Raw genomic sequence first — 24,782 nt, 5'->3', positions numbered from 1 at the left:
AAATATTCAAGGTATATGAATATGAGTTTCCCCTATAGGTAATGACAAAGACCTAAATGAGGTTTAGACTTGGCTTCTAATTATACCAGATTTGGACTTATTAAAGGAGCCATGTCATCCAAAATCCACTTGAATTAATTTCAATATGGATATTCGAGAGACAACAAGACAAAACTTAAAATGTGGCCATTGCAGAAATCCCGACCACAATAGGAGAAAATATCCATCTCTTTCATCATCACGTAACCGTTGACCACCACTCATATAATGATATTTTCTAATGTTTCAACTTATATTATTTCATTTTCTTTTAGTTTCAATTAATGTGATTTCAGTTTGTTTATTTTACAAGAGGACCCTTTTGTGTATCTGTATAATTTTCCTATTAAATGTTTAACGTTTATTTCTTACAATCTAACATTCAATCAACTTTAACCCTACCCTACTATAAAAACACAAACATTCATACAATCAATTTTAACCCTAAACTTCTTTAAAAACCCTAAACCATACAAATATAATACCCTAAACTGCTAAAACCCCCTAAAACCAATTATAAAACCCTAAAACCACTTTAACATAAACTATAAACCTAAAACTGCCAGGCATAGGAGGCACATTTCGTATGACACGCCTTTCAAGGGAGGCGCGTTCCATAGTATGCGCCATTCAAGAGAGGTGCGTTCCATAGGATGCGTCATTCATAAAACACAAGGAAGACGCGTTTCATGCGACGTGCCTTCCTTACCCCCCGACTAAGGCGCATACCAACTTTCACAAGTATTCAAGGTATATGAATATGATTTCCCCCCATAGGTAATGACGAAGACCTAAATGAGGTCTAGACTTGGCTTCCAATTATACCAGATCCGAACTTATTAAAGGAGTCAGGTCATCCAAAGTCCACTTGAATTCATTGCGATATGGATATTCAAGAGATATTAAGACAAAACTTAAGATGTGGCCATTGCAGAAATCCCAGCCACAATAGGAGAAACTGTCAATCTCTTTCATCATCACGTAATTGTTAACCACCACTCATGTAATCATATTTTCTAATGTTTTAACTTAGGTTATGTCATTTTCTTTAGTTTCAATTAATGTGATTTTAGCTTGTTTATTTTACAATATGACCTTTTTGTCTATCTATATAATTTTCCAATTAAATGTTTAACGTTTATTTCTTACAATCTAACATACAATCAACTTTAACCTATCCTACTTTAAAAACAAAAACATTCTAACATACAATCAATTTTAACCCTAAACTTCTTTAAAAACTCTAAACCATACAAATATAACACCTTAAACCACTAAAACCCCTAAAACCAATTATAAAACCCTAAAATCACTTTAACATAAAATCCTAAACTTAAAACCGCCAGACATTGGAGGAGTATTCCGTACGACTCGCCATTCAAAGGAGGCGTGTTTCATGCGACGTGTCTCCCCCGCCCCCGACTATGGATTATCCCCTGTCATGCGCCTCCTTTTCTCTCTAGAAAAATGGTGTTAGATCGGGAAATAGTTAGGAAAGGGTGTTTGATAGGTATAATTCTTTTAATATGGAGATTTTTTGGTCAAATTGCCTGTAATATTTGTAAACGTGTTTCTATTTTTTACGGTAACAATTATAATATTTCAAGAAAATATTTTTCTCTTTTACTTCATCTTCCACAATTCACGTTTTCAAATCTTACAGTCTCTTCAATAGCATCTTCACTTCTTCATCGTCTCCCTTCTCAAGCGTCACACGTTCGCTTCCTGAATTGTTCGAATTCTTTGATATTTTCCTCAGCCCCAACCTGGTTCGTTTTTTTAGACAAACCAACCTCAACAAGATGATTTTTAGAAGCTAACGCCATGGAAATCCCATTGAAAAACTTAGTTATCTCTTTAGCTAACGCCATGAAATTCATTGATACGTCCATCGACTCATCTTTTCTTTTTAGAGCCACCCTCGCCTCTAGATGCTCGTCTTTGAGCGAGAGAAACGATGTTTGGAAGATCCCGTAAACATTGACAAAATGTAGGAAATCTTCGAGGGGTTTCTTGACTCATTCACGCTTAAGGCTAAACAACTCATGGATCTGTGAAAGCTGAAGGATATCGTGGAGGGAAATCTAAACGTCTTTTAGGCAGCTCAAACCATCACAAAGCCAAGCTGAAGTTCAATTATCGGGATTGGACATCCAGATTTTAAGCTCAATGATTTCATTCTTAAGTTGGGAAATCAAAGGGTGTGATCCGCATGAAACAGAAATGAATCTCAAGTGTTGAGAGAGTAGTGGTTTAGATGTACGATTAGTTGAGTTTGTTTGGGAAATAAAGTGAGTGTCTAAAAGTATAACAGTAGATGAATTGTGGAAGATAAAGTGAAATAGGAAAATAATGTTTTTGGAAATTGTAATTGTTACCGTGAAAAATAGAAACACGTGTACAAATATAATAGGTGGGGCACAAAGAGGGACATCCAAAAGGGGCAGAGGATTTCTGTTTCTAATTAACAATCTAGGTATCATTACAATGATAGAAAATCTTACATTTAGAGTTCAAGTTCAGGCAGCTATGTTAAGGTACGCCTTATCTAGTCCATTGTTCTACATTCCATGAATTTCAAAGACTAACTTATCATTAAACATCCTCAATCAAGGTACAATCTCATCAATCTAGCATTGCAGTGGCAAACCATTATTATATTAAAATAAATGCATGACATTAGTCATAATAGGCATATCATAAACATAAAAACATAACAATGCATGAATATACTAAATGCAAAATACAACATAAATGCACAATACACCCCGAATCTAAAGGATGCATTATCTTCAATATATTATTGTTAATTTCCTACATGCTTACATACTCAAGTTGAATGAATATCCCATGTGTTGATATTTGATGCTCATAACTTGGTCTTTATTTAATTACCCCTTCTTATTCAGTTTGACTTTATTTTCAAGTTGCATATATTTCTTATGTTGGACATTGCAGATTTTTAGGGATATTCTGAACATTAAATAAATAAAATTCCAACAACACTTAAACAAGGGATTCTCTACCACTCGATCAGATAATGAATAATTTTCAGATATTTTATGATGATTACCTTTTGTTGTGAGGGCGGTAAGGGTATCTGCTGGCACATGCATTGTCCCTGTTCACTGTTCAGTCTTCTCATAGTTTACTCATATCATATTCTCCTGTTCCAAGTCGATCTCTATTGAGCCTATATATATATATATAGAAAGTTGACTTTTCTTAGAAAACCAAAAATGGGGTTTTGAGTTTGACTATCAATATCCGGCAAGCATAAAAATTCTTGGTTTTCTCAGTATATTTTTTCATACCCCATAAGGAAAATGGCTGTGGAGATGAATAACTTTCTTCCCTTGATTTTGTTCTGCATAGCAGCAATCATCTCCTCCACCGTTTTCTTCCAACGCAAGAAATGCGGTTATACAACAAAGAGGAAACTCCCACCGGGGCAACTTGGACTGCCATTCATAGGTGAAACAATGGAGTTCTACGAAGCTCAACGCATCAACCGATTGTTCGAGGATTTCGTCGAGCTGCGCGTAGCAAAGTACGGTAAAATCTTCAAAACAAGCCTCATGGGATTGCCGACCATCGGCGTCAACGGGGCCAAAGCGAATCGGTTCATATTGTCGAACAAGTTCAAGTTAGTGATAAGCACATGGCCTTCATCATCGGTTCAACTCATGGGAAGAAACTCGATCATGGAAAAGCATGGGGACCAACATCGATTCCGAAGAAGTTTAATAACATCAAGCCTCAGCTGTTCAGCGTTGCAGAGTCTGGTGCCTAAAATATGCAGGGCAGTCCAGTTGCACCTCAAAAGCTACTGGCATGGAAAGGAAAATGTTATCCTTTACTGTTCAACGAAGCTTTTGACATTCACCAGTGTTCGAGTGCTTGTTGGGGATCAATGTGGAGCCAGAGATGTTGGGGATCAATGTGGAGCCAGAGATGTTGGGAAGTTTCGAGAGAGTTCTGTAAGGTGCTCTTGCTCCACCGATCAACATCCCTGGATCTGGATTTTCAAGGGCGAAGAAAGCAAGGGTGACAATAGTGAAGACGTTGGAGAAAGTGGTGGCTGAAAAGAGACAAGAAATGGAACAAAACATCATGGGATGTTGTAGTACGATGCTGGCACGATTGGTGGCTGCAATGATTCCTGCGGATTTAACGGAAGAAGAGGTTATTGACAATGTGGTGTTGCTGGTGTTCGCAGCTCATGATACGACGTCGTTCACCATTGCCATGACCTTTTAAATGTTGGCTCAATATCCACACTGCTATTCTAGAATCCTTCAAGGTGTAGTAACCATCTACCTTGTGTGAAACCTAAACTAAACTTGAGGTGAATTCAGCAAAACCTATTGTTTTTGACAGAGCATGATGATGTGATGAAGACGAAGAAGGAAGGTGAAGAACTGACATTAGAAAATGTAAAGAAAATGGAGTATAGCTGGGAAGCTGCTCGAGAGAGCATGAGGCTGTTCCCTCCGATATTCGGCTCGTTTAGGAAAGCAGTTGCGGACATTGAATACCAAGGATTCACCATTCCCAAAGGCTGGAAGGTACATAGCTCTACTCATTAATTCCTTCTGTGAAGATGCATGCCTTATAGTTTGGAGTTACATGCGCGCATATGCAGGTGTTATGGACAGCGTACGGAACACATTACGATGGAGAGTGTTTCAAAAATCCAAGGCGATATGATCCCAGCCGGTTCCAGGAATTCGTACCGCCCTATGTTTATGTTCCCTTCGGAGGAGGACCCAGAAGCTGCGCTGGCTATCAGCTTGCCAAGTTCAACATCCTCATCTTCCTGCATTACGTGGTTACTGGTTACGACTGGTCATTGGTTCATCCTCAAGAGTCCATTATCATGTATCCTCTCCCACTTCCATCTCAAGGAATTCCCATCTACATTTCTCCCAAAACCCCTAAATGATTCTTTTTTACCCCTTCAAGTCTAAATAATGTATTTTCTTTTCCTTTTTCAAATAATGATCTTCTAATAGTTATACTCAAACTTGTAATATAATCACTATACATGTAATTAGAATAGTTAATGTTAATATATTTTTCTTATAAATTTCTCTACAAGTTTTGGGTATGAGGAGCTATGTCTAGAGTATATATGCGTTGTCAATAAATATAAAAAATTCTAAACAGATTGTACTTTATATACTCATATTATTAAAAAAAATCTACCATTAAAATGGATTTGTTATAAATAAAGTAGTATTATCTCAACAAGATTAATTAATGATGATAATTTTGACTAACTAATGGCATTATAAGATCAAGATTAAATTAAAATACAATTAGTAGGGTTAACAAAATTCGAATCGAAAAATTGATCTTTTCGAATTGACTCCAAAAATTTGAATCGAATTGATTTTGAGTCATAATTTCTGTAACATCATAATATAATCTAACTCGAAATCTGAAGGATACAATGTCACACGGAACCACCTAAGTGGCTAACCTTTTTTTTTAAATATTTAACCAAATTTGGCACCCTAACATAATATAGATACCAATGTATAATACGGATGCAAAATATAAGTATTTAAAATATGGGGAGCTCCCTACAACAGTCTCCAAAAATACTTAAGTGAAAAATAGAGTTTATGAATCAAATAAATAACAAGGGTCTATGACAGTACATGCCTTATACAATACTCGAGACGTACTCTGCTAAAGGGTCGAATCTAGAAGTCTTGAATCTGGTGATGAGATCCTCGACTGGCATCTAAGAAACTACGCATGGAAACACATTCAATACAATAAGCTCACAAGCTCAGTGTCACACAAATAACCTTACTATACTATATGTATCCAACATATAGGCATATTACATGTATAGTTATGAACATTTGCATACACTATCACAAGAAAAAAAAGTAAGCATCATGGTGTAGCTCGGGGTCACTCAGCATCAAGGAACTCACACCTCTATTTGCTTACTAAAGAACCTTAGGAAAGATCTGGGTCACATAACATCAACATCTCCCTACACCTCGAGCTAAGTCTGGGTCACATAGCATCAGCACCTCGCCCGACTAGTCTACTCCTCTAGAGTACTCGGGATGTATTTAGGTCACTTAGCATCGGCACAACATCCAACTAGCATTTAAAGTGCCGAAACACTGAATTGGATATATTTGGATAATCTCTTACTCAATTATACCAACATAGTACATAACTAACTTGAGTGTCCTCAATGTTTTCCCTAGCATCAAGCACTGCATAAGTCTTATGGAATCTTATCTCATAAAGATCTTATATTATCACACAATTATTAAGGTTTTCACTTATAAACTTATTGTAAGGTTTTTCTCAACCCAAGATTTCTTTTCCATCCTCCTAATTCAAGTTAACCTTATAGCCCAAAGATTCATGAGGGCACTGATACTCCCTCTTGGATATTTGTACTTCATCTCCTAGGGTATCGATACTTTCTTGAGTATAAATAACAAATTTACCTTCGACATTTTGAAAAATACCTCAGTATCAATACTCTACCGTAGGTATCGATACTCCCGTGAGTACCGATACAAAAATGGCCTCTGGAATCTTATCAAGTCCCCGATTATTGATACTAAGTCTCGTGTATTGATACCACTTGAGATGTATCGATACTCCCTGATGGGATATCGAAACTCTTATCACAAACCCCTTTGAATTTTGCCTATTCACGAAGAGTAGTATCGGTACTATTATTACAATACTGATATCCTATATCATAAAACTTTGTTTCTCTCATCTAAAACTTCCCAAAACTCTCCTAAAGTGTCCCCAAGGCCCCATAGTACTTAAAGGTCATAAAAGGTCATCGATTTATGAATGAACAACAATAAATTCTTGTTTTCATTCTATGAACCCCTAAATGCATCTAAATGGTTTATAGGCTCATACAAGCATAAAAATACACATGTTGATCTATAAGAAGTAAGGAAAGGTTAGGAGTTGTAAGAACAACTTTAAGCTCACCCAAGCACCTCTTTCTCTTTTCCTTTCACCCTTGAGCTTTCACCCACTACTCTTACTAGAATAATCAATGGAATGGGTTATTGGCTCATCTAAGAGCGTAAGAAATGTAGAAACAAAATTTATAAAGCTTGAGGATGATTTAGAGCTACTCACAAGCTCTAAACACTAAAACCTTTCATAAACCTAACTATGACCACCATGGCCAAACTCTAAGGTTGTGAGCTTAAATTGGAGCTCTAATGGAGATGATTTCGCATCATACTAGGAAGGATTGACTACAAAGATACTTTATTTGATAGTTTCTACTAGAGGAAATAAAGAATAAGAATGGAAATGAGACAAAAATGATGAAGAAAAAGAGGAAGCCTAGTACGTATACATCATCAATTTTAATGAGAAATTAGATTTCAAAAAGTTTAGGGGTTTATTTCACTCCTAGTCCTTTCTCTTTTATTTTCTAAGTAAAATCACCCCTTTTAAACTAGTTTGGGCCCAACTCAAGCCAATCCACTTCATACTTGGGTAAAGGCTCCTCTAGAAAAACATCAAGAAAGTCTCTTACTGCGTGAATCTCCAAAAGCTTTGGACTTGGAACATCGAGAATGGCTCACAACCCGTGTTTATCAACTTGTGGGCCTCCAAGGCTGAAACAATCCATGAGGTACAATTGAGCTCCTCACTTGCCATTACAATCTTGGTGACATCTGATTTACGATGTTTAAGTGGTCTCGCCCTACACCTTAGGCTTGTATCATTATTAGATAACCAATACATCCCAAGGATCACATTGAATTAATTCCCAAAATAGTAGCTCCATCAAATTGGTTGGAAAAGATTATCTTTAAATCTCTATCGGGCACCTACGGTAAACCTTGTCCACTAACACATCTAGTCCTAAGAGACTTAAAACTCGAACCTTGATATCTAGTTCCTTGGATGGGATATCTATCTCTTAGATAAGATCATGGCAAAGATAGGAGTGGGTTGACCCCAGACCTATTAAACGGTAATAGGTACACCAAAAAAATATAAAGATACCTGAGATGACATCGTTAGCAACACACTCCTCCTGAGCTTAGACGGCGTACTAACGGGAGGCGACCATAGCCTTAAGATCAGCTTTAGATCTGGCGATACCTCTACTCTATTTTCCAGGAGTTGAACTACCTCCTCTCTAGAAGAATACTTGACCCCTCTAATCAGTATGAGTTAATCTATGAACAATGAGTGGTACTACACTTCCTTCATCATGGAAGTCTCGATAAGATGTTTAGACGACCCACATCTATAGCATTCTTCGGAGGCTCGATGACACTCCCCCAAGTGTCTCCTACAATAAAGCCTACAAGTAGAGGGTTGCATGGTCCAGGTTGATCCTCTAGTGCTCATCACAGAAGTTAAGTCTAACGGTCTTCATGACCCTATAATCCCTATCTATGGATTGAGCCTGTCCCAATCTCTAGGACTGAGAACATGAAGGTCTACACGACCCTTAAGAGTCTCTGGCCCTCTTGGCCAAAGTCTGGGATGGTCTAACGGTGTTTGGAACTTGACGCCTTTGTCCCATAATATCACTTGACAAACTGACTCTCCCGCTCAAGACTCGCTCAATCTTCTTTCCTTGGTGGGTTATATCATAAAAGATTATGGGTTGATCTGTTTCTAGGTGAGTAAAGATGTCTATATGGAGACCCTCATTGAACCTCCTACATTGATTCTCCTTTGTAGTAACCAGCTTTGGCGCATAGCGCTGACAAGCGTCGAATTTGCCAAATAAAAATAATTCCTAATTCTCAAATAAATAAATAAATAAAGTAATATAGGGAAGTATGGTTGATCCACAAGGACTAAGGAATATTGATAATATTGTTTCTTGGATTGAATCAACTGCAAGAAAATAAAAAGGGGATTTAAATTAATTAAAATAAATAAAATACTGAATAATAATAATAATAATGAGAAAATAAATAAAGTAGATAAAGTATAATGATTCAATAAAGATGATATAGCCTCAGGTTTTGCTTAGCATCAATTTCGATCGATTATCGAAATAAAATTTTCCATTCTTAATGTATGTCAGTTACATTCAACAGGGCCTAATCTAACTCTTCACCCTGGTTAATTGATATTTCCATGTCTATCTTTGAAATCTTATCTTTCTTGGTCTAACCACGTCTATCATCATTAGATCCAAAATAACTTTAAATTCTGAAAAAGCCCGACTCGAGTTATAACGGCTCACCAAGAATCAAACTTGATCTTGATTCCCTTTAACTGACTACCGCTAAGTTTGTTCACAAGAAGCCAAATTATGACCAATCAATCTAACTCCCAAACTTCAAGCAAAACAGTATTCAAACCAATATGCACCTTTTGAGTTGAAGATGTAATAACTTTTAAGAGAATGACCGCTTGTCACTCCCAGTTTCCAAAGAATCAAGAATAAGATCAGAACGTATTAAGATCCAGATTCAATTCTCACGAATGGAATTGAGTTTTCACAAAAACCTTTGGCTAATTAGAATGTTAGCCAAGCATAGATTGGATCACGCTTAGCATTTTGAAAAGAAAATAATGAAAGAAAATAAAGAAAGAAAGAAAGATGGATATGAAAGAAAAGTAGAACTTCAATAAATAACCAAGAAAAATAAATTTTAATCTGCATTTCAACTTTTGAACCTAAGGGGTATTTATAACCCGAGAGTTCTAAGTAAATAAAATAACTAATTCCTAAAATAATCAAATTAAAAATTTTAATAACAGTTCTAATAAAATAACAAATTCTTAAATAAAATAATAATAGAATAATCAAACTAAAAACACCAAAATTAAAAAAGTTTATCACAAAAGATAAATATTTAGGTCTTCTGGTTGAATTCTTCTTCATCTTTTCGATAATATTGTCCGAGGTAAATTCCAAAATAAATACTCAAGGAAGTTCTTCTTGTCTTCTATAATATGTTGAATGGACCGTCGAAATCTACTAGTTTTAGGCTAATTAATCCAATGAAGCTCATGTCTAAAATAAACTCAAAATAAAGATAAATCAGTAATATTCAAGGGATAAATGAGAGGTAAATAATAATAAAAATATGTAATATTAAACTCTGATCAAATTCTCCCTCAGTTATTCAATGCTTGTCCTCAAGCATACTTAAATTTCAATTTCCATCATTCACCAAAGATTAACTCGAAAGTTTATGTAAAATCCCAAGTACATGCATGGATTAAACAAGTTAGACAAGATAATCAAACAAAAGTGGCAAGATAATCTAATAAACAACAATTAACCAAATGAATAAGAGGTAGATATGCAGAGCTTTTGTTATTTGCTTGCGAGACGAAATCAAACCAAGGTTAGTTTCCTCATGATAAGTGATTGGCGGAGTGTGAATTTTATTTCTTCCCCTTTTGTATCACTCACTCTTTTTTTCAAGGGCTTATTTTTCCTCTCATTTTTTGATTTTTCCTTTATTTTTTTAATTTCTTCTTTTTTGCGCTTTTCTCTATTTTTTAACTCTATAGTCTCGACTCGTCATCAAATATTTAAATTGGAAATGAGATGACAACCTAAACACCTCACCTCAATTCTTTAATCCGATCACATTCAAACGATCTATCACTCACAATAGCATCAACACTAACACTTATACTTATACCACAAGGTTAAAAGCTTTCATCAAATTATTTCATTAACTCAAATCAATTATTCATGCATAACAAGATGAACTCAAGATTGTAAAAAGGGATCATGACAAAACTAACAAGTAAACCAAGACAATCAATAGTCATAAGAATCGAGATATCCTATCAAAACAACATGAATAAATAAGGTGAAATTTTCACTTTACCCACTTCACTTAAAGAGTATTGTCCCAATGCGAAATAAATAAAGTAAATGAGATGGCATAAAAATACTCTCCTTTTCTAGCGTCGGTGGGTTGTCCAGTGGTATAGGAACATTCAAATCAATGTCGTTTCCATAATTTTATCTCGATAAAAAAATACCTAATGTACCTAAAAAATATAAAGAAAAATAAATAACAAAAAAATAATAAATAATAAATAATAAAATGGGTTGCATCCCATTAGAGCACTTTTGTTTAACGTCATTAGCTCGACAACCTTATTCAGACTACAGGTTCCACGAGAGATACTTCATACGCTTTTTCCAACTAAGAAATTTGTTATGAGAAATTCTACAATCATAGAATTTTTCCTTCTGGCTTTCTCATAGGTTTTTCTTCAAATAATTTTCAACTTTGGAAGTTTATCTGAAATAGATACATTATATCATTCGCCTAAAAATATGTTCTTCAAATATTCCGAAAGCAATTGTAATTCCAACTTTAATGCCTCCAAAATAGATGGAAAAAATGTAGATTGAGTATACATCAAATTTAAATGTTTACTTAGCTCTTTGTCAGACGATCGCTAGTCCACATTAAAAGCGACATCCACTTTTGTTGCCTTATCAGTTTCAATCTTCAAATTCTTGTATAACTCATCCAAAAAATTATGTTCAAAAGGTTCGATTTTATTGACAAAGATAACATTAGCCATAGAGTTAGAATGCTTCATCGCCTTATAAACATCAAATTTCACCACTTCACCGTCAAATTCCACGGTGAGAGTTCCTCTTCTAACATCAATTTTAGTGTCAGTCTTGCTTAAGAATGGTCTTATAAATAGAATTTCTGAAGATTTATTTGAATGATCATCTTCCATGTCAATTACTTAAAAATCCGCTGGAAAAAAATAAATCATTTACTTTTACCAACACATTTTCAATAACTCCTTCAAGATACACCACATATCTGTTAGCAAGATGGATTGTTACACTTGTTTCCTTTAAAGGCTCAGCACTAAATAAGTTATATATCGAAAGAGAAATAATATTTATTGAAGCACCCAAATCACACATAGCTCGTTTTATACCTACGTTACCAATTTTACAAAGAATAACAAACATATCTTGATCTTTGTACTTATGTGGAATTTTACGTTGAAAGATAGTACAAATATTTTCACCTAAGTTTAACTTTTCATTCCCGATAAGCTTCCTTTTATTTGTGCAAAGATCCTTAAAAAAGCTAGCATACCATGAAACCTTTTTTATAACATCAAAGAGGGGTGTATTTATCTTGACCTTCCAAAACACATCAAGTATTTACTTTTCCTCAACTTCTTTATCACGCTTAATTAGTCTAAAGAAAAAAAAAAGAGGTGGAACGGGATAGGGAGATGGCATAGAAGATGGCATAATAGCTTTTGACTCTTTCTTCTTCTCCTAGGTCTTTGCATCAACTACTTTTTGTGGCTCAGTTTCAACGAAGATTTCACTTCAAAGGGTAATGGAGCTGATGTTTTTCCTTGGATTTGGCTCAGTTTAAGAAGGTAATTTTTATTGGGATTCCAATATGCTCACAGCTTGATCTAGTTGACTCATCTACTTGTCAAGCTCTTGAAAATAAGCTTCAGTCCTAAGAACAATCAAAATCTAATGATGATTTTTGCTATTGATATTATTAAGGTGGAGGTGGTCTCGGTTGATATGCTTGATTCAATCTTGGATTCTACCCATAGTTAAAATTTGGATGATCTCTCCACCCTGGATTGTAGGTATTGTCATGAGGATTATAGGATCTTTGAAGAGGTCCCAAAAAATCCACATGAGCCATAGTATCTTCTTGAAGCATGGGACAACTGTCCGTGGGGTGATCCAACATCGTGCAGATTTCACATAGCCTTGATGGTCTTGTTTTACCTATAATGAGAGATTTCACCATATTAGTTAACTTATCAATTTTATCCTTTAGAGAATGAGTTTTTATATCGTGAACCTATGCTAAAGGTTCATCGAATAGGTGAAACTGTTGAGAGTTGGTAGCCATAGTAAAAATCAGATTTCTAGCCACAGTGGGAGTCATGTTAATGAGAGCTCCTCCACTTGTTGCTTCAATCATCTTCATCTCCATATGAAGTAAGCTTTCATAGACATACTAGAGAAGAGTTTGTTTAGTTAATCCATATTGCGGGCAGTTAGCACAGATCTTCTTGAATTATTCCCAATAATCATAGAGTGACTCATTATTTTTCTGACGAACTCCTAAGATTATTCTCCTTAATTCGCTTGCTTTCGTCACAGAAAAGAACATGTCAAGAAAAAATCAAGTCATATCAGTCTACATAGTAATAGAATTTGGTGGTAAATAAAATAACCAATCCTTAGCCAAATTGGCTAAGAAAAATGGGAAAGTGCAAAGTTTAATTTAATCCTCAGATACTCCCTGCGATTTCATGCTAGAGTAAACCATGTGAAATTCGGTGAGATGCTTATGTAGATTTTTACTTTGTAATCTGTGGAAGGCAGGGAGAAGATAAATTAACCCCGTCTTGAGTTCAAACAAAGTTTTACCTTGAGGGAAAGTGATGTATAATGATTGTTGTACCATGGAAGTTGTGGCTAATTCTTGGATTGTTTAATCAGCCATCAGAACTTCTTTATATGCAAAGGTTGTTTCGATGTCGTGATGGGGTCTAGAATTGGATCCAATTGATGTTGGCGTTGTTCATGTTGTCTCTTTTGCCGAAGTGTTTTTCGTGTATTCTTCGAGCAAGTGCTTCGATCTCTGGTTCGTAATCTACTAGTTCTCTGAGATTTTTCCTAATCATAAATCAAAACAAGAAACAATATTTCCCCAAAACGTCGCCAATTTGACAAGCGTCAAATTTTCCAAATAAAAATAATTCTTAATTCTCAAATAAATAAATAAAGTAGTATAGATAAGCAGGCTCGATCCACAGGGACTAAGGAAGTTTGATAATGTTGTTTCTTAGATTCAATCAACTGCAAGAAAATAAAAAAGGTGATTTAAAATTAATGAAAATAAATGAATAAAATAAATAGATAAATATTGAATAAAAAATAAGAAGAAGAAAATAAATAAAGTATATAAAGTAAAAGAATTCAATAATGATGATATAGCCTCAGGTTTTGCTTAGCCTCAATTTAGATCAATCATCAACATAAAATTTTCCCTTTGTGATGTATGTCGGTTGCACACACCAGGGCCCAACCCCTACAGCTAACTCTTCTCTTTGGTTAATCAAAATTTCCAAGTCTATCTCTGAAATCTGATCTTAGTTGGAATAACCATGTCTATCGTCGTTAGATCCAAAATAACTTTAAATTCTAGAAAATTCCAACTTGAGTTATAGCGTCTCACTAAGAATTGAACTCGATCTTGATTCCCCTTAACGGACCACTGCTAAGTTTGTTCACAAAAAGATGAATTACGACCAACCAATCCGACTTCCAAACTTTAAGCAAAGCAGTTTTCAAATCAACGTGCACCTTTTGAGTTGAAGATGTAATAACTTTTAAGAGAATGATCGATTCCCACTTCCAGATTCCAGAGAATCAAGAATATGATGGATTCAATTCTCACGAATGGAATTGAGTTTCACAAAAATCTTTAGCTAAGTAGAAGTTTAGCCAAGCATGGATTGGATCATTCTTAACATTGTGAAAAGAAAACAATGAAAGAAAATAAAGAAAGAAAGATGGAGATAAAAGAAAAGTAAAACTTCAATAAATAACCAAGGAAAATAAAACTCCAATTTGTGTTTCAACTGTTGAATCTAAGGGGTATTTATAAACCGAGAGTTCTAAGCAAATAAAATAACCAATTCCTAAAATAATCAAACTAAAAACACTAAATTAAAAAAAAATTATCACAAAAGATAAATATTTAGGTCCTCTAGTTGCATTCTTCTTCATCTTCTATATAACCTTTTCCCAGGTAAATTTCAAATTGAATATTCGAGGAAGTTCTTCTTTTCTTCTATAAGATGTTGAATGGACCATCAAAATCAACTAGTGTTTAGTCTAATTAATCTAATGAACCTCTTGTCTAAAATAAAATAGAAATAAAGATAAATAAGTAATATCCAAGCGATAAATGAGAGGTAAAAATAATAAAAATATGTAATATTAAACTCTCATCAAGCGGCTTAAGTGTAAAAACTCACTCTCATACTCATAAACGGAGCTGTCACCCTACGTCAAGTGCAAGAATCGGTCCCACAGGTCATCAATGTGGATCTCGCAAAAACTATGTATAATATGTATGTATGTGTGTGTGTACACAGCATGAAGAATCGAGCATCGTCCAAGGTAACGACTATAGCCCCACAGCCAATCTCCACTGGAGTCTTGAAGCACACCGTTACCTGAAGCCTTCATTCGAGGGGTGGTGAAAAACGTCATCATAGTTTAGTTTAGTTACCCTGGTGTTGGGGGTCTCCATTTATGGATATTTGCGGCATGTATATCATTTTGTGGTCAAAAGTCTTGGGACAATCATGAATTGCCTATGCTCGTGTCTTTTCCGAATGTATAATGGCCTTCGTGGACCAGACATCGCCATTAAAAATGAAACTGCATCTTCGCTTCCAAAGCCTCCAATCAAGAATTCGGAACAGATGTTTCTAGTGATAAGGCTCATTAGACCCTATAGAGAAAGAAATATGTTTAAAACCAATCAAAAAGGGGGATGAAAAAGAAACTCCCTGCATCTTGTATCGGAATGACCTGGTTCCAAACAATGCAAGCTACCGAGCAAACCCTTAGAGAATGGAGGATAGTTTCTTCACTATTGTCTCACAAAAAACACTCGGGTTCCATTGTAATGCCACGACAGGTTCTCTCCAAGTTTTTTATCAAACAATTCATGAGAATGGACCGAATAAAGTTTCGGATTCATTAGGGGACATCAAAACACCAAGCAAGGTTCCAGTGAGGGCTAATGTCATCCCAACTGTTTCGATGCACCATGCAATAAGCAGACTTCACAGTGCAGCTGCCGGAAAGGCCCCAATTCCACATGGGTTGGTTAGGGCAGTCATCAAGCCAGTGGGGGGAAGAATGGCTATGATCTGACGAACTAAATTGTCATCCAAAACTTGATGAAGCTTCTCCATATTCCAGGACCCAGAACCAATAGTGAAATCAGTAACGGGGTTTTTGGGTCGTACATCCCATTATTGACAAGGCGATTAATTAAGGGGTTCTCCCGAGAATATGATGAGTGTTCAAATTTGCATTTATTTTGTTGGTAAGTATTCCTCATTATTGGTTTTCTTCTACTGATTTGGTTATGTTTTGCTTATTTTATGTGCAATAACTTATTTTTTCTAGAACCGACAGTAAAAGGGTGGATTTTGTGTTTCTTATTTCTAGAATCATGGCTGAAGACATGGGCACGACTTGGGCATGATGATTTTCGATGTAGCAGAATCTAACGATCCAGTTAGCGAAAGTTTCTAGAAGTTCTAATCAGTATCTTCTGAAAAGTGGACGACCAAAGTTATTTTAGGGAATTTAAGTTTGAATTTGAAATACTTTGAGATTTATCTTTTGAATTATTTTTAGGATATTTTATTTTGAATATTTATTCTATCTTTAGGATATTTCAAAACTATAAATACCCCTTAGGGTGAAGATGACTCAGTTTCATTTGTGAGAATTAAAAAGCACTTAACATATTCGGATAACATTCTTGATTTTTCTGAAAACTTGATTTGACAATAAACATTTTCTTTAAAAAAATTTACAAACTCATTTCAAAAAGTGTATGTTGGCTTGAATGTTGTTCTGGTTTACTATTGGGAGGAAAATCGGTTGCTCGTAATTTGATGTCCTATGAACAAACTTAGCTGCTATGTGCTAAGGTGAATTGAGATCAGGTTTGATTCTCATTGAGATACCATAACTTGAGTCGGACTTTTTTCAGTGCTTAAAGTTGTATCGGTGCTAACAACGATAGTCGTGGTTAGTCCAGCAAGGACTGAATTCTAGAGATAGACTTGGGATGATCGGTTTATCAGAGGAAAAAGTAAGTTACAAGGGTCGGGCCTTGTAGACTTTAACTGACATGTTTCCTGAAGTAAACTTTCTTTCGATGATTAATGGGAAGCAAAGCGAATGGTGAGGCTATTTTCATTTATTCAATTTCTTTTCAAAGACTTACCTTGTTTTATTTTTCATAGTCTTTAAATCTTTGTTTCTTTTCTTTTAATTTCATAACCCCCTCTATTTTCTTTATTTTTCGTTTCAAACAGGATCAAAACAATTCAACATTAGAAGCTTCTTAGTCCCACAAATCGACTCTTCTTCTCTTTACTACAATTGTATTTATTTTATTTGAGAATAAGGAATATTTATTTGAAAATTACGATGCTTTTCAAATTGACACCTTTACCAGGGACTTAGATAAATTTATTGATATAGTTTTGTTTTGACTAGGATATTTCCAAGGAATTTAACAAATTAAGAACCTAAGATCGAAGCACTTGCTCAGAGAATACGTGGAAGAACACTTTGGAAAAAGAGATAAGAAGGACAACAACAACAAAAACAACCAGAACCAGATTCAGAAGCAACCTCTAACGTTGAAACAAAATTCACGTATGATTAAGAAGGACTAGTTCCAATGGTTAATCAATCAATTCGAGAACTAACTGCAAAACCTACCATACATCAGTCGCTATTTATCGTATTCTCGAATGGTGAAACGCCATTTGAGCTTAAGAAGAGTCAAATCCATCTTCTACAGACCTTCCATGCTTTTCTAAATGAAAACACACATAAACATCTCTTGGAGTTTCATATGGTTTGCTTAAGCATGAAACCACAGGGAGTTTCTGAAAACCAAAATCAAACTTCGTGCCTTTTCTTTTTTCTTATTCGATTTGGCTAAGGATTGGTTATTTTATTTACAGCCTAATTTAGTTACTACATAGGCTGATATGACTCGATTATTTCTTAACAAGTTCTTCCCTGCGGCGAAGGTGAGCAAATTAAAGAGAGGCATCCTAGGAATCCAAAAAATAATGAGTCCCGCTTCCTATGAAGGCTTGCTTCCTATGGATATTAACAGACTATCCTCCAACACTTCTATGAAGGCTTGCTTCCTATGGATATGAAGATGATTGACGCAGTGATTGTAGGGACTCTTGTATACATGACTCCCCCTATGGCCAGAAATACGATTTCAACTATGGTCGTAAATTCTCATCAGTTTTGCCCACCCAATGAACCCATTCAACGTGTTCATGAGATAAGTACTCCTCCTTAGAAGACAAAATTGCTAAATTAACTAATGTTGTAAAATATATTATTACAGGTAAAACAGACCAACTAGATTATATGGAATCTCCATGAAGTTGAATGATCCATAGATTGTTGTACGATGCTTCAATAGCCCACGTGGATGTTGTGGGAAAATTTTTAGGACCTCCCTAGAGACCATATAACTCTTACACTAACACCTATAATATTGGATGGAGAGATCATCTTAATTTCACTTATGGACCGAATCTGAGACTGAATCAAGCGTATAAAAGATCTACCTCAGTAGTATTAATCGCAAAAATCGTTACTAGAATCGATTATTGAACAATTGTTGATATACCAAGAGAAATTCCAAGTTAGAATTGAAGCTCATTTTCAAAAGCTCGACAAACAAATGAGCCAACTAACACAAGATGTGAGTCTATTAGAATCCCAAAGAAAATTACCTTCTCAAAATGAATCAAATCCAAGACAAAATGCTTGTGCCATGACCCTTCGAAGTGGAACTGTTATTGAAATTGATGTTTTAGAGAGGCTAGGCACAAAGTCTAAGAAGAATAAGAAGAAAGAACTGAAACCTCATACATAACCTCCTACTGCATCACCTTACGTCATTCCACTATCCTTTCCTACAAGATTGGTTAAATGTGACAAACAAGTTAACAAAAAGGAGATATTTGATGTTTTTCGAAAGGTCGAGATAAACGTACCCCTCTTTGATGTTATCAAAAAGGTTCCACGGTATGCCATATTTTTGAAGGATCTTTGTACAAATAAAATAAAGCTTATCAGGAATGAAAAGGTAAACTTAGGTGAAAATGTTTCTACCATCATTCAACATAAAATTCCACCTAAGTAAAAGGATCAAGGTATGTTTGTGATCCCTTGTAAGATTGGTAAGTTTGGTATAAAATGTGTTATGTTTGATTTGGGAGCATCTATAAATGTTATGCCTTTTTCGATTTATAACTTACTTTGTGTTGAGCCTTTGAAGGAAATAGATGTAACGATCCAACTCGCCAATAAATCGGTTATGTATCTTGAAGGTTTTCTTGAGAATGTGTTTGTGAAGGTAAACGATTTGATCTTTCCGGTTGATTTTTACGTCATTGACATGGAAGATGGTCGCTCTAATCACTCCTCTAAAATTCTACTCAGAAGACCTTTTCTAAGCACAACTCAGACTAAAATCGACATTAGAAGCGGAACTCTCACCATGGAGTTTGACGGTGAAGTGGTGAAATTTGATGTTTATAAGGTTATGAAGCATCCTAACTCTATGTCTAATGTCAACTATGTTAATTTAATCGAACCTTTTGAACATGATTTTTTTATGAGTTGACAAGAATTCGAAGGTTGGAATTGATAAGGTAACAAAATTGGATATCGCTTCTAACGTGGAATCACGATCATCTGACAAAGAGCTAAGTAAAAATTTAAATTTGATGCATTCTCAATATAAATTTTTTCATCTATTTTGCAAGCATCAAAGTTGGAATTAAAATCGATTTTGAAACATTTGAAGAATACATTTTTAGGAGAATGGGATAATTTATCTATCTCAAGCAAGCTTTCAAAGCTGAAAAAGATCCGAAGAAACACCTATGAGAATGACATAATCTAAAAGGATAATAGGAAAAAAAATTCATCGTAGAAATTCTCATAAGAAATTTCTTAGTTTGAAAAAATGTATGAAGTGGAAATGTCTCTCGTGGAATTTGTAGTCTGAATCAAGTCATAGTGATAAACGACGTTAAACAAAGCGCTCTAATATAAGGCAACCCATTTTCATTATTTTTGTCAATTTTCTTTACTTTTATTCTTATTGTTATTTTTCTATTTATTTATTTATTTTTATTTTTATTTTTTTAGGTACCCAAAGAAATATGATCGAACTTGAATGAAAGACCATGACATTTATTCATGTGAGCAGCGTGTTAGAACGAAAGTCACATGCAAAGAAAGAAACAGTTTTTGTTTCAAAACGAAGAACCAGCGTGCGCAGCATAAATAACTACATCCTTTACGTGCATTTTAGAAAACCTCTTTTAAACCCATGGTTTTCAGAACCGGGCCGGTTAGTGAACCGGTCATGCTACCAGTTCATTGGTTCAATCGGTCGAACCGGTTTAATCGGTCGGAAGAACCGGACGACGTCATAATTATTTAAAAAATTAAATAAAAATACCAAAAATATTTAATAAAAAATAATTTTTTATATCACAAGTCATAACATATATAAGTTAAAAACCATAAAATCAAGTAAAATAAAATGATTCAAATTAACTACAACATAATATTTAAGGTAAAACATATTAAATAATAAATATAATTATATAACTATAATTAAAAAATAAATTTGGGGTTAAAAAAATCATAACAAAATGATATTGTTTGGTTTATTTTTTTTTTAAAAAAAAACAATCCCACATGGCTAAGAAACATAGAAGATCATCTCAAAAGTCTAAAGAGTAAAAATATGATAACAAAACAATCTCACATTGCTAAGAAACATAGAAAAGCATCACAACTAACTTCTATAAATAAATAGAGGTAATGTGGCATTCAAAATCATGGAGCCTTTTGGTGAGCATTAAGTGAACTATTCTTTCACTTCAATTAAGCTCGAATTTTAGGCTTCAATTGAGCTTCTAAATTTTTTTGAGTTCAAACCTTTTTGAGTTCAAGTTTCAATATTATATTTCGAGTTTGAGTTGAACTTATAATTTTTAGCTTGTGAGTTTGAGTCGAGTTGAGCTTACTTTTAAAGTTTCAAGTTCGAGTCGAGCTCAGCAATACTCGAGTTCAACTTGGCTCGTTTAACAAACAACGTTGTTTGGTTTAATGTTTTTTTAAAAAAACAAAATTTTCGGTTTTTTTTGTTTTTCCCGATTTTTTTCGATTTTCAGCTGGTCCGGTTCGAACGGTTCAACGATTCTGACCGATTTACTAATAACGGTTCAACTGGTTTAGATTAAACCAGATTAGACAACGATTTTCGATTAAATCGATTAAATCAACCGATCCAATCCGATTTTCAAAACACGGTTTAAACCCCTAAGTGCGCCTTAGTGAAGCCCATTTCATTAAATGCCCTGCCCCACCCACATGTACTTTGTTCATTTAACCACATTATTTGTTTCATTTTTATAAAACCACGAGTTTTGTTTTATTCACCCAAAATAGTCGTTTGCCCTAACCTTTTTCTTTCACTTTTTCTTTTCTCATTAAAATTCAAAAAAGGCTCTCAGATATTTCTCACCCTTCGTTCACACCAAAATTACTGCACACCTATTCCAACAAAGCACTAGCCTCATGTAGGGGTGGGAATAGGCTAGGTCAGACTTTAATAGGTCTGAGTCTGACCTACGATGATATTTGTAAGTTTGAGTTTGATCTGTAGTTTGTTAAAAGTTTTTTTTGTTCGGTCTAATCTGTTTAAAAGTATGTTTCACAATAAACATTTAATATTTCCAGTTTAGTCATTAATTTTAGATTAAATTCCCTATTAAGTCACTCTAACTTAGCGTATTTTACAAAGTAGTCACTATAAATAGGCCGACCTATTAGGCTTATAAGTCTTTTTAATAAACTTAAGTCTAACCTATTTAATTTAATAGGTTTTTAAAAAGGTCTGAGTCTGACCTTTTTATTAAATAAACCAGGCCAGGCTTTATATAAGTCAGGCCGTAGGCCCTTGTAGGTCGACCTGGCCTATTCCCACCCCTAGCCACCAGCTACGTACAGCTTCATATCTTTCAATACTTTTTTCTCGTTTGTAAGCTCTGGCCAAAAGACCATCATGGAAATTTCAACGTTGATACATACTCCAACAGTTTCTCTTCTGAATAGTCTGTCGATAAACACGTCTAATCAGCATCTTCTGGAAAATGGACGGATAGAGTTATCTAGGGAATTTGAGTTTGAATTTGAAATACCTTGAGATTTATCTTTTGGATGGTTTTTAAGGTATTTTATTTTGAATATTTTCTCTTATCTTTAGGATATTTCAAGATTATAAATACCCTTATGGTGAAGCTTGCAAATGTATTTTTCTTTTTATTTGATTTATAAAATTCTTTGAATTTTTTATTAAAATTATTTTTCATTTTTTTACTTTAGTTTTTATTTTTTTTAAAAAAATGCTAAGTATGATTTCAGGCATGCTTAGCTAAACTTTTAATTAACCATAGGCTTAGTGATGACTCACTTCCGTTAGTGATAATTGAAAAGCACTAAACATCTTCAGATAACATTCTTGATTTTCTGAAATTTTCATATAACTTTCATTTCAAAAAGTTCACGTTGGCTTAAACGTTGTTCTGATTTACCATTAGGAGGAAGAATCAGTTGGTCATAATTCAAATTCCTATGAACAAACTTAGGGAGGTCCGCTAAGGTGAATTGAGATCGATTCGATTCTCATTGAGAGACCATAACCCGAGTCAGGCTTTCCCAACACTTAAAGTTGTATTGGTGCTAACGGCGATAGTCGTGGTTAGTCTAGCAATGACTGAATTCAAGAGATAAACTTGAGAATATCGGTTTACCATAGAGAAAAATAAATTACAAGGGTTGGTCCTTGTAGACTTTAATTGACATATTTCCTGAAGTAAAATCTCTTTCGATGATCAATGAGACCATAGGCGAATTGATCAAGAATAGTGAGCATAAGCCCTGCTTGATTACTTGGTTTGCGGTAGCTTTACATAATAAGAGCAGGTCGCGCGGTGAAAAAAGTTGCGAGAACGAGGGTCCACCACGAGATAAGATTATCGGTTCCCAAATACCAAGGTTTAAGGCATAATGTATGCTCTGACCCAACTGCTTCATACAAAGACAAACAAGTATGGAGAAAGAGGGCATCTTTGTCGAATACCTCTAGTAGGCTTGAACTCCTCAAAAAGCTCATGATTTCACAGAATTTGCATACTAGAGGAAGTGACTGAGTTCATGATAATGCTATGTAACCGGATAGGACAACCCATGTCCATGAGAAAATTCGACAAAAAATCCTAAGTCACACGATCATAAGCCTTCTCAAGATCTACTTTCACCGTCATCTAGTGGGTTTCCCCCTTTTTCTTCCTCATTGAGTGGATAACTTCTTGGGCCACGATGATATTGTCATCTTCTACCAGCTATAAAACTAGCTTGGTTAATAGCAATTGTCTTGGGAAAGATGGCCTTGAACCTGTTGGCAATATCTTCATAACCAGTTTGTAAAGCACAATACAAAAGCTGATGGGTCGAAAATTAGCAAAGAATTCAGGACTATTGGCCTTTAGAATGAGGACGAGCAAGGCTTTATTGAGTAATTGAATGTTAGAAACCAAGAGGCGGGGAAAAACATTATGGATCAAAAAGTTACCAAGGCAGAAACCATCGTCTTGGTACAAGTTGGAATAGTATTTGACCGCTTCCTTTCGGAGAATATCATTATCATAGCATCGGTCGCCATTAGTGATGCAAAGGGCTTGAATTTGATTAGACTTACACCGAAAGCCAAGTGTCCTGGGGCTTCTGTTTCAAAAAAGCTCTTTCTGGTTTAAGATTTCCTCAAGCTTAGTGCAGAGCTTGAGCTCATCGTCATAGAGATGATTGAGACCATAGGTGTCAAAAGCCTATTGAATATTTGAGAGCTTCTTCTTATGCTTTTGTTTTTCCTGTATGATGTGGCCAAAACATTCTTATTCCAAACTTTAAGGGCATCGGAATGATTACTTACAGAGCTGTGGATATTACCCTCATAAGTCCAATTATCTTTCACAAAAGTATTGAAGTTCGGGTGTTTAATCCAGCCACCTAGGAAACAAAAAGGGTGTCGGTCATAGTTATAAGATGGTTCCGAGGTACGAAGGAGAAGGGGACGATGGTCTGATTTGATTCGAGGAAGATTGTGAACCGAGTAATAAGGAGCAAGAGTACACCACTCATCATTAGCCACCATGCGGTTTAGGCGCTCAAAGACCCCTCCACGATACGAAGTAAATTGAGGTCCTTTAAAGTCGAGATTAAGAAAGTCCTGGAAAAGGCTACAACCCACCCCATTGCAAGCTCCCCTTTTTTATCCACACTAGAAAGAATATCATTGAAGTCTCATGTAAGACACCAAGGGGCTCTTGTAACAGCATATAAATTAAGATCTCTCCAAAACATCTTCCTTTTAGTGGGAGTGGGGTGGCCATAGACAGTTGTGAAGAATAAAGGTGTTAGTAATGATCATGACATGAATAAATTGGGGATGAGCAGCTAAAACCTTAATCGAGATGGTTGAATTCCACATGATCCAGATACCTCTAGAGCTACTTCCACTCTGAAAGAATCATCGAAGCCAAGTTTGCCAATAACATAGTCCGCCTTAATGCCACCTATACAAGGTTCCAAAAGGACAAACATACTAGATTTATGATCATAAACATACTCTTTAAAAAATTTTGGAAAATTTATTCCTCCACTACCCTGAAAAATCCAAGTTAAAGTGTAAAATCATAAGAGATAGAATTTAAAAGGATAAGGGTGAGGAAAGCCTTAGTTTTCAACACCACTACCTTTCGTAGTCTGGTTTTCTCCACCAATATGGGACTGTATTTGATTCTATGGAAGTAAGAAC

General features: G+C 35.0%; 1 pseudogene; it reads left to right on the top strand.

The window, feature by feature from the left end:
- The first annotated feature begins 3,365 nt into the window (after positions 1-3,365).
- Positions 3,366-4,984, top strand: LOC120195682 (annotated as a pseudogene).
- Positions 4,985-24,782: the final 19,798 nt, after the last annotated feature.

Source organism: Hibiscus syriacus, unplaced genomic scaffold (assembly GCF_006381635.1).
Source record: "Hibiscus syriacus cultivar Baekdansim isolate YM2019G1 unplaced genomic scaffold, ASM638163v2 tig00117017_pilon, whole genome shotgun sequence".
Classification (NCBI taxonomy): Eukaryota; Viridiplantae; Streptophyta; class Magnoliopsida; order Malvales; family Malvaceae; genus Hibiscus; species Hibiscus syriacus.
Note: the sequence above shows the minus strand (reverse complement) of the source record. Positions and strands in the feature narration are given on the sequence as shown.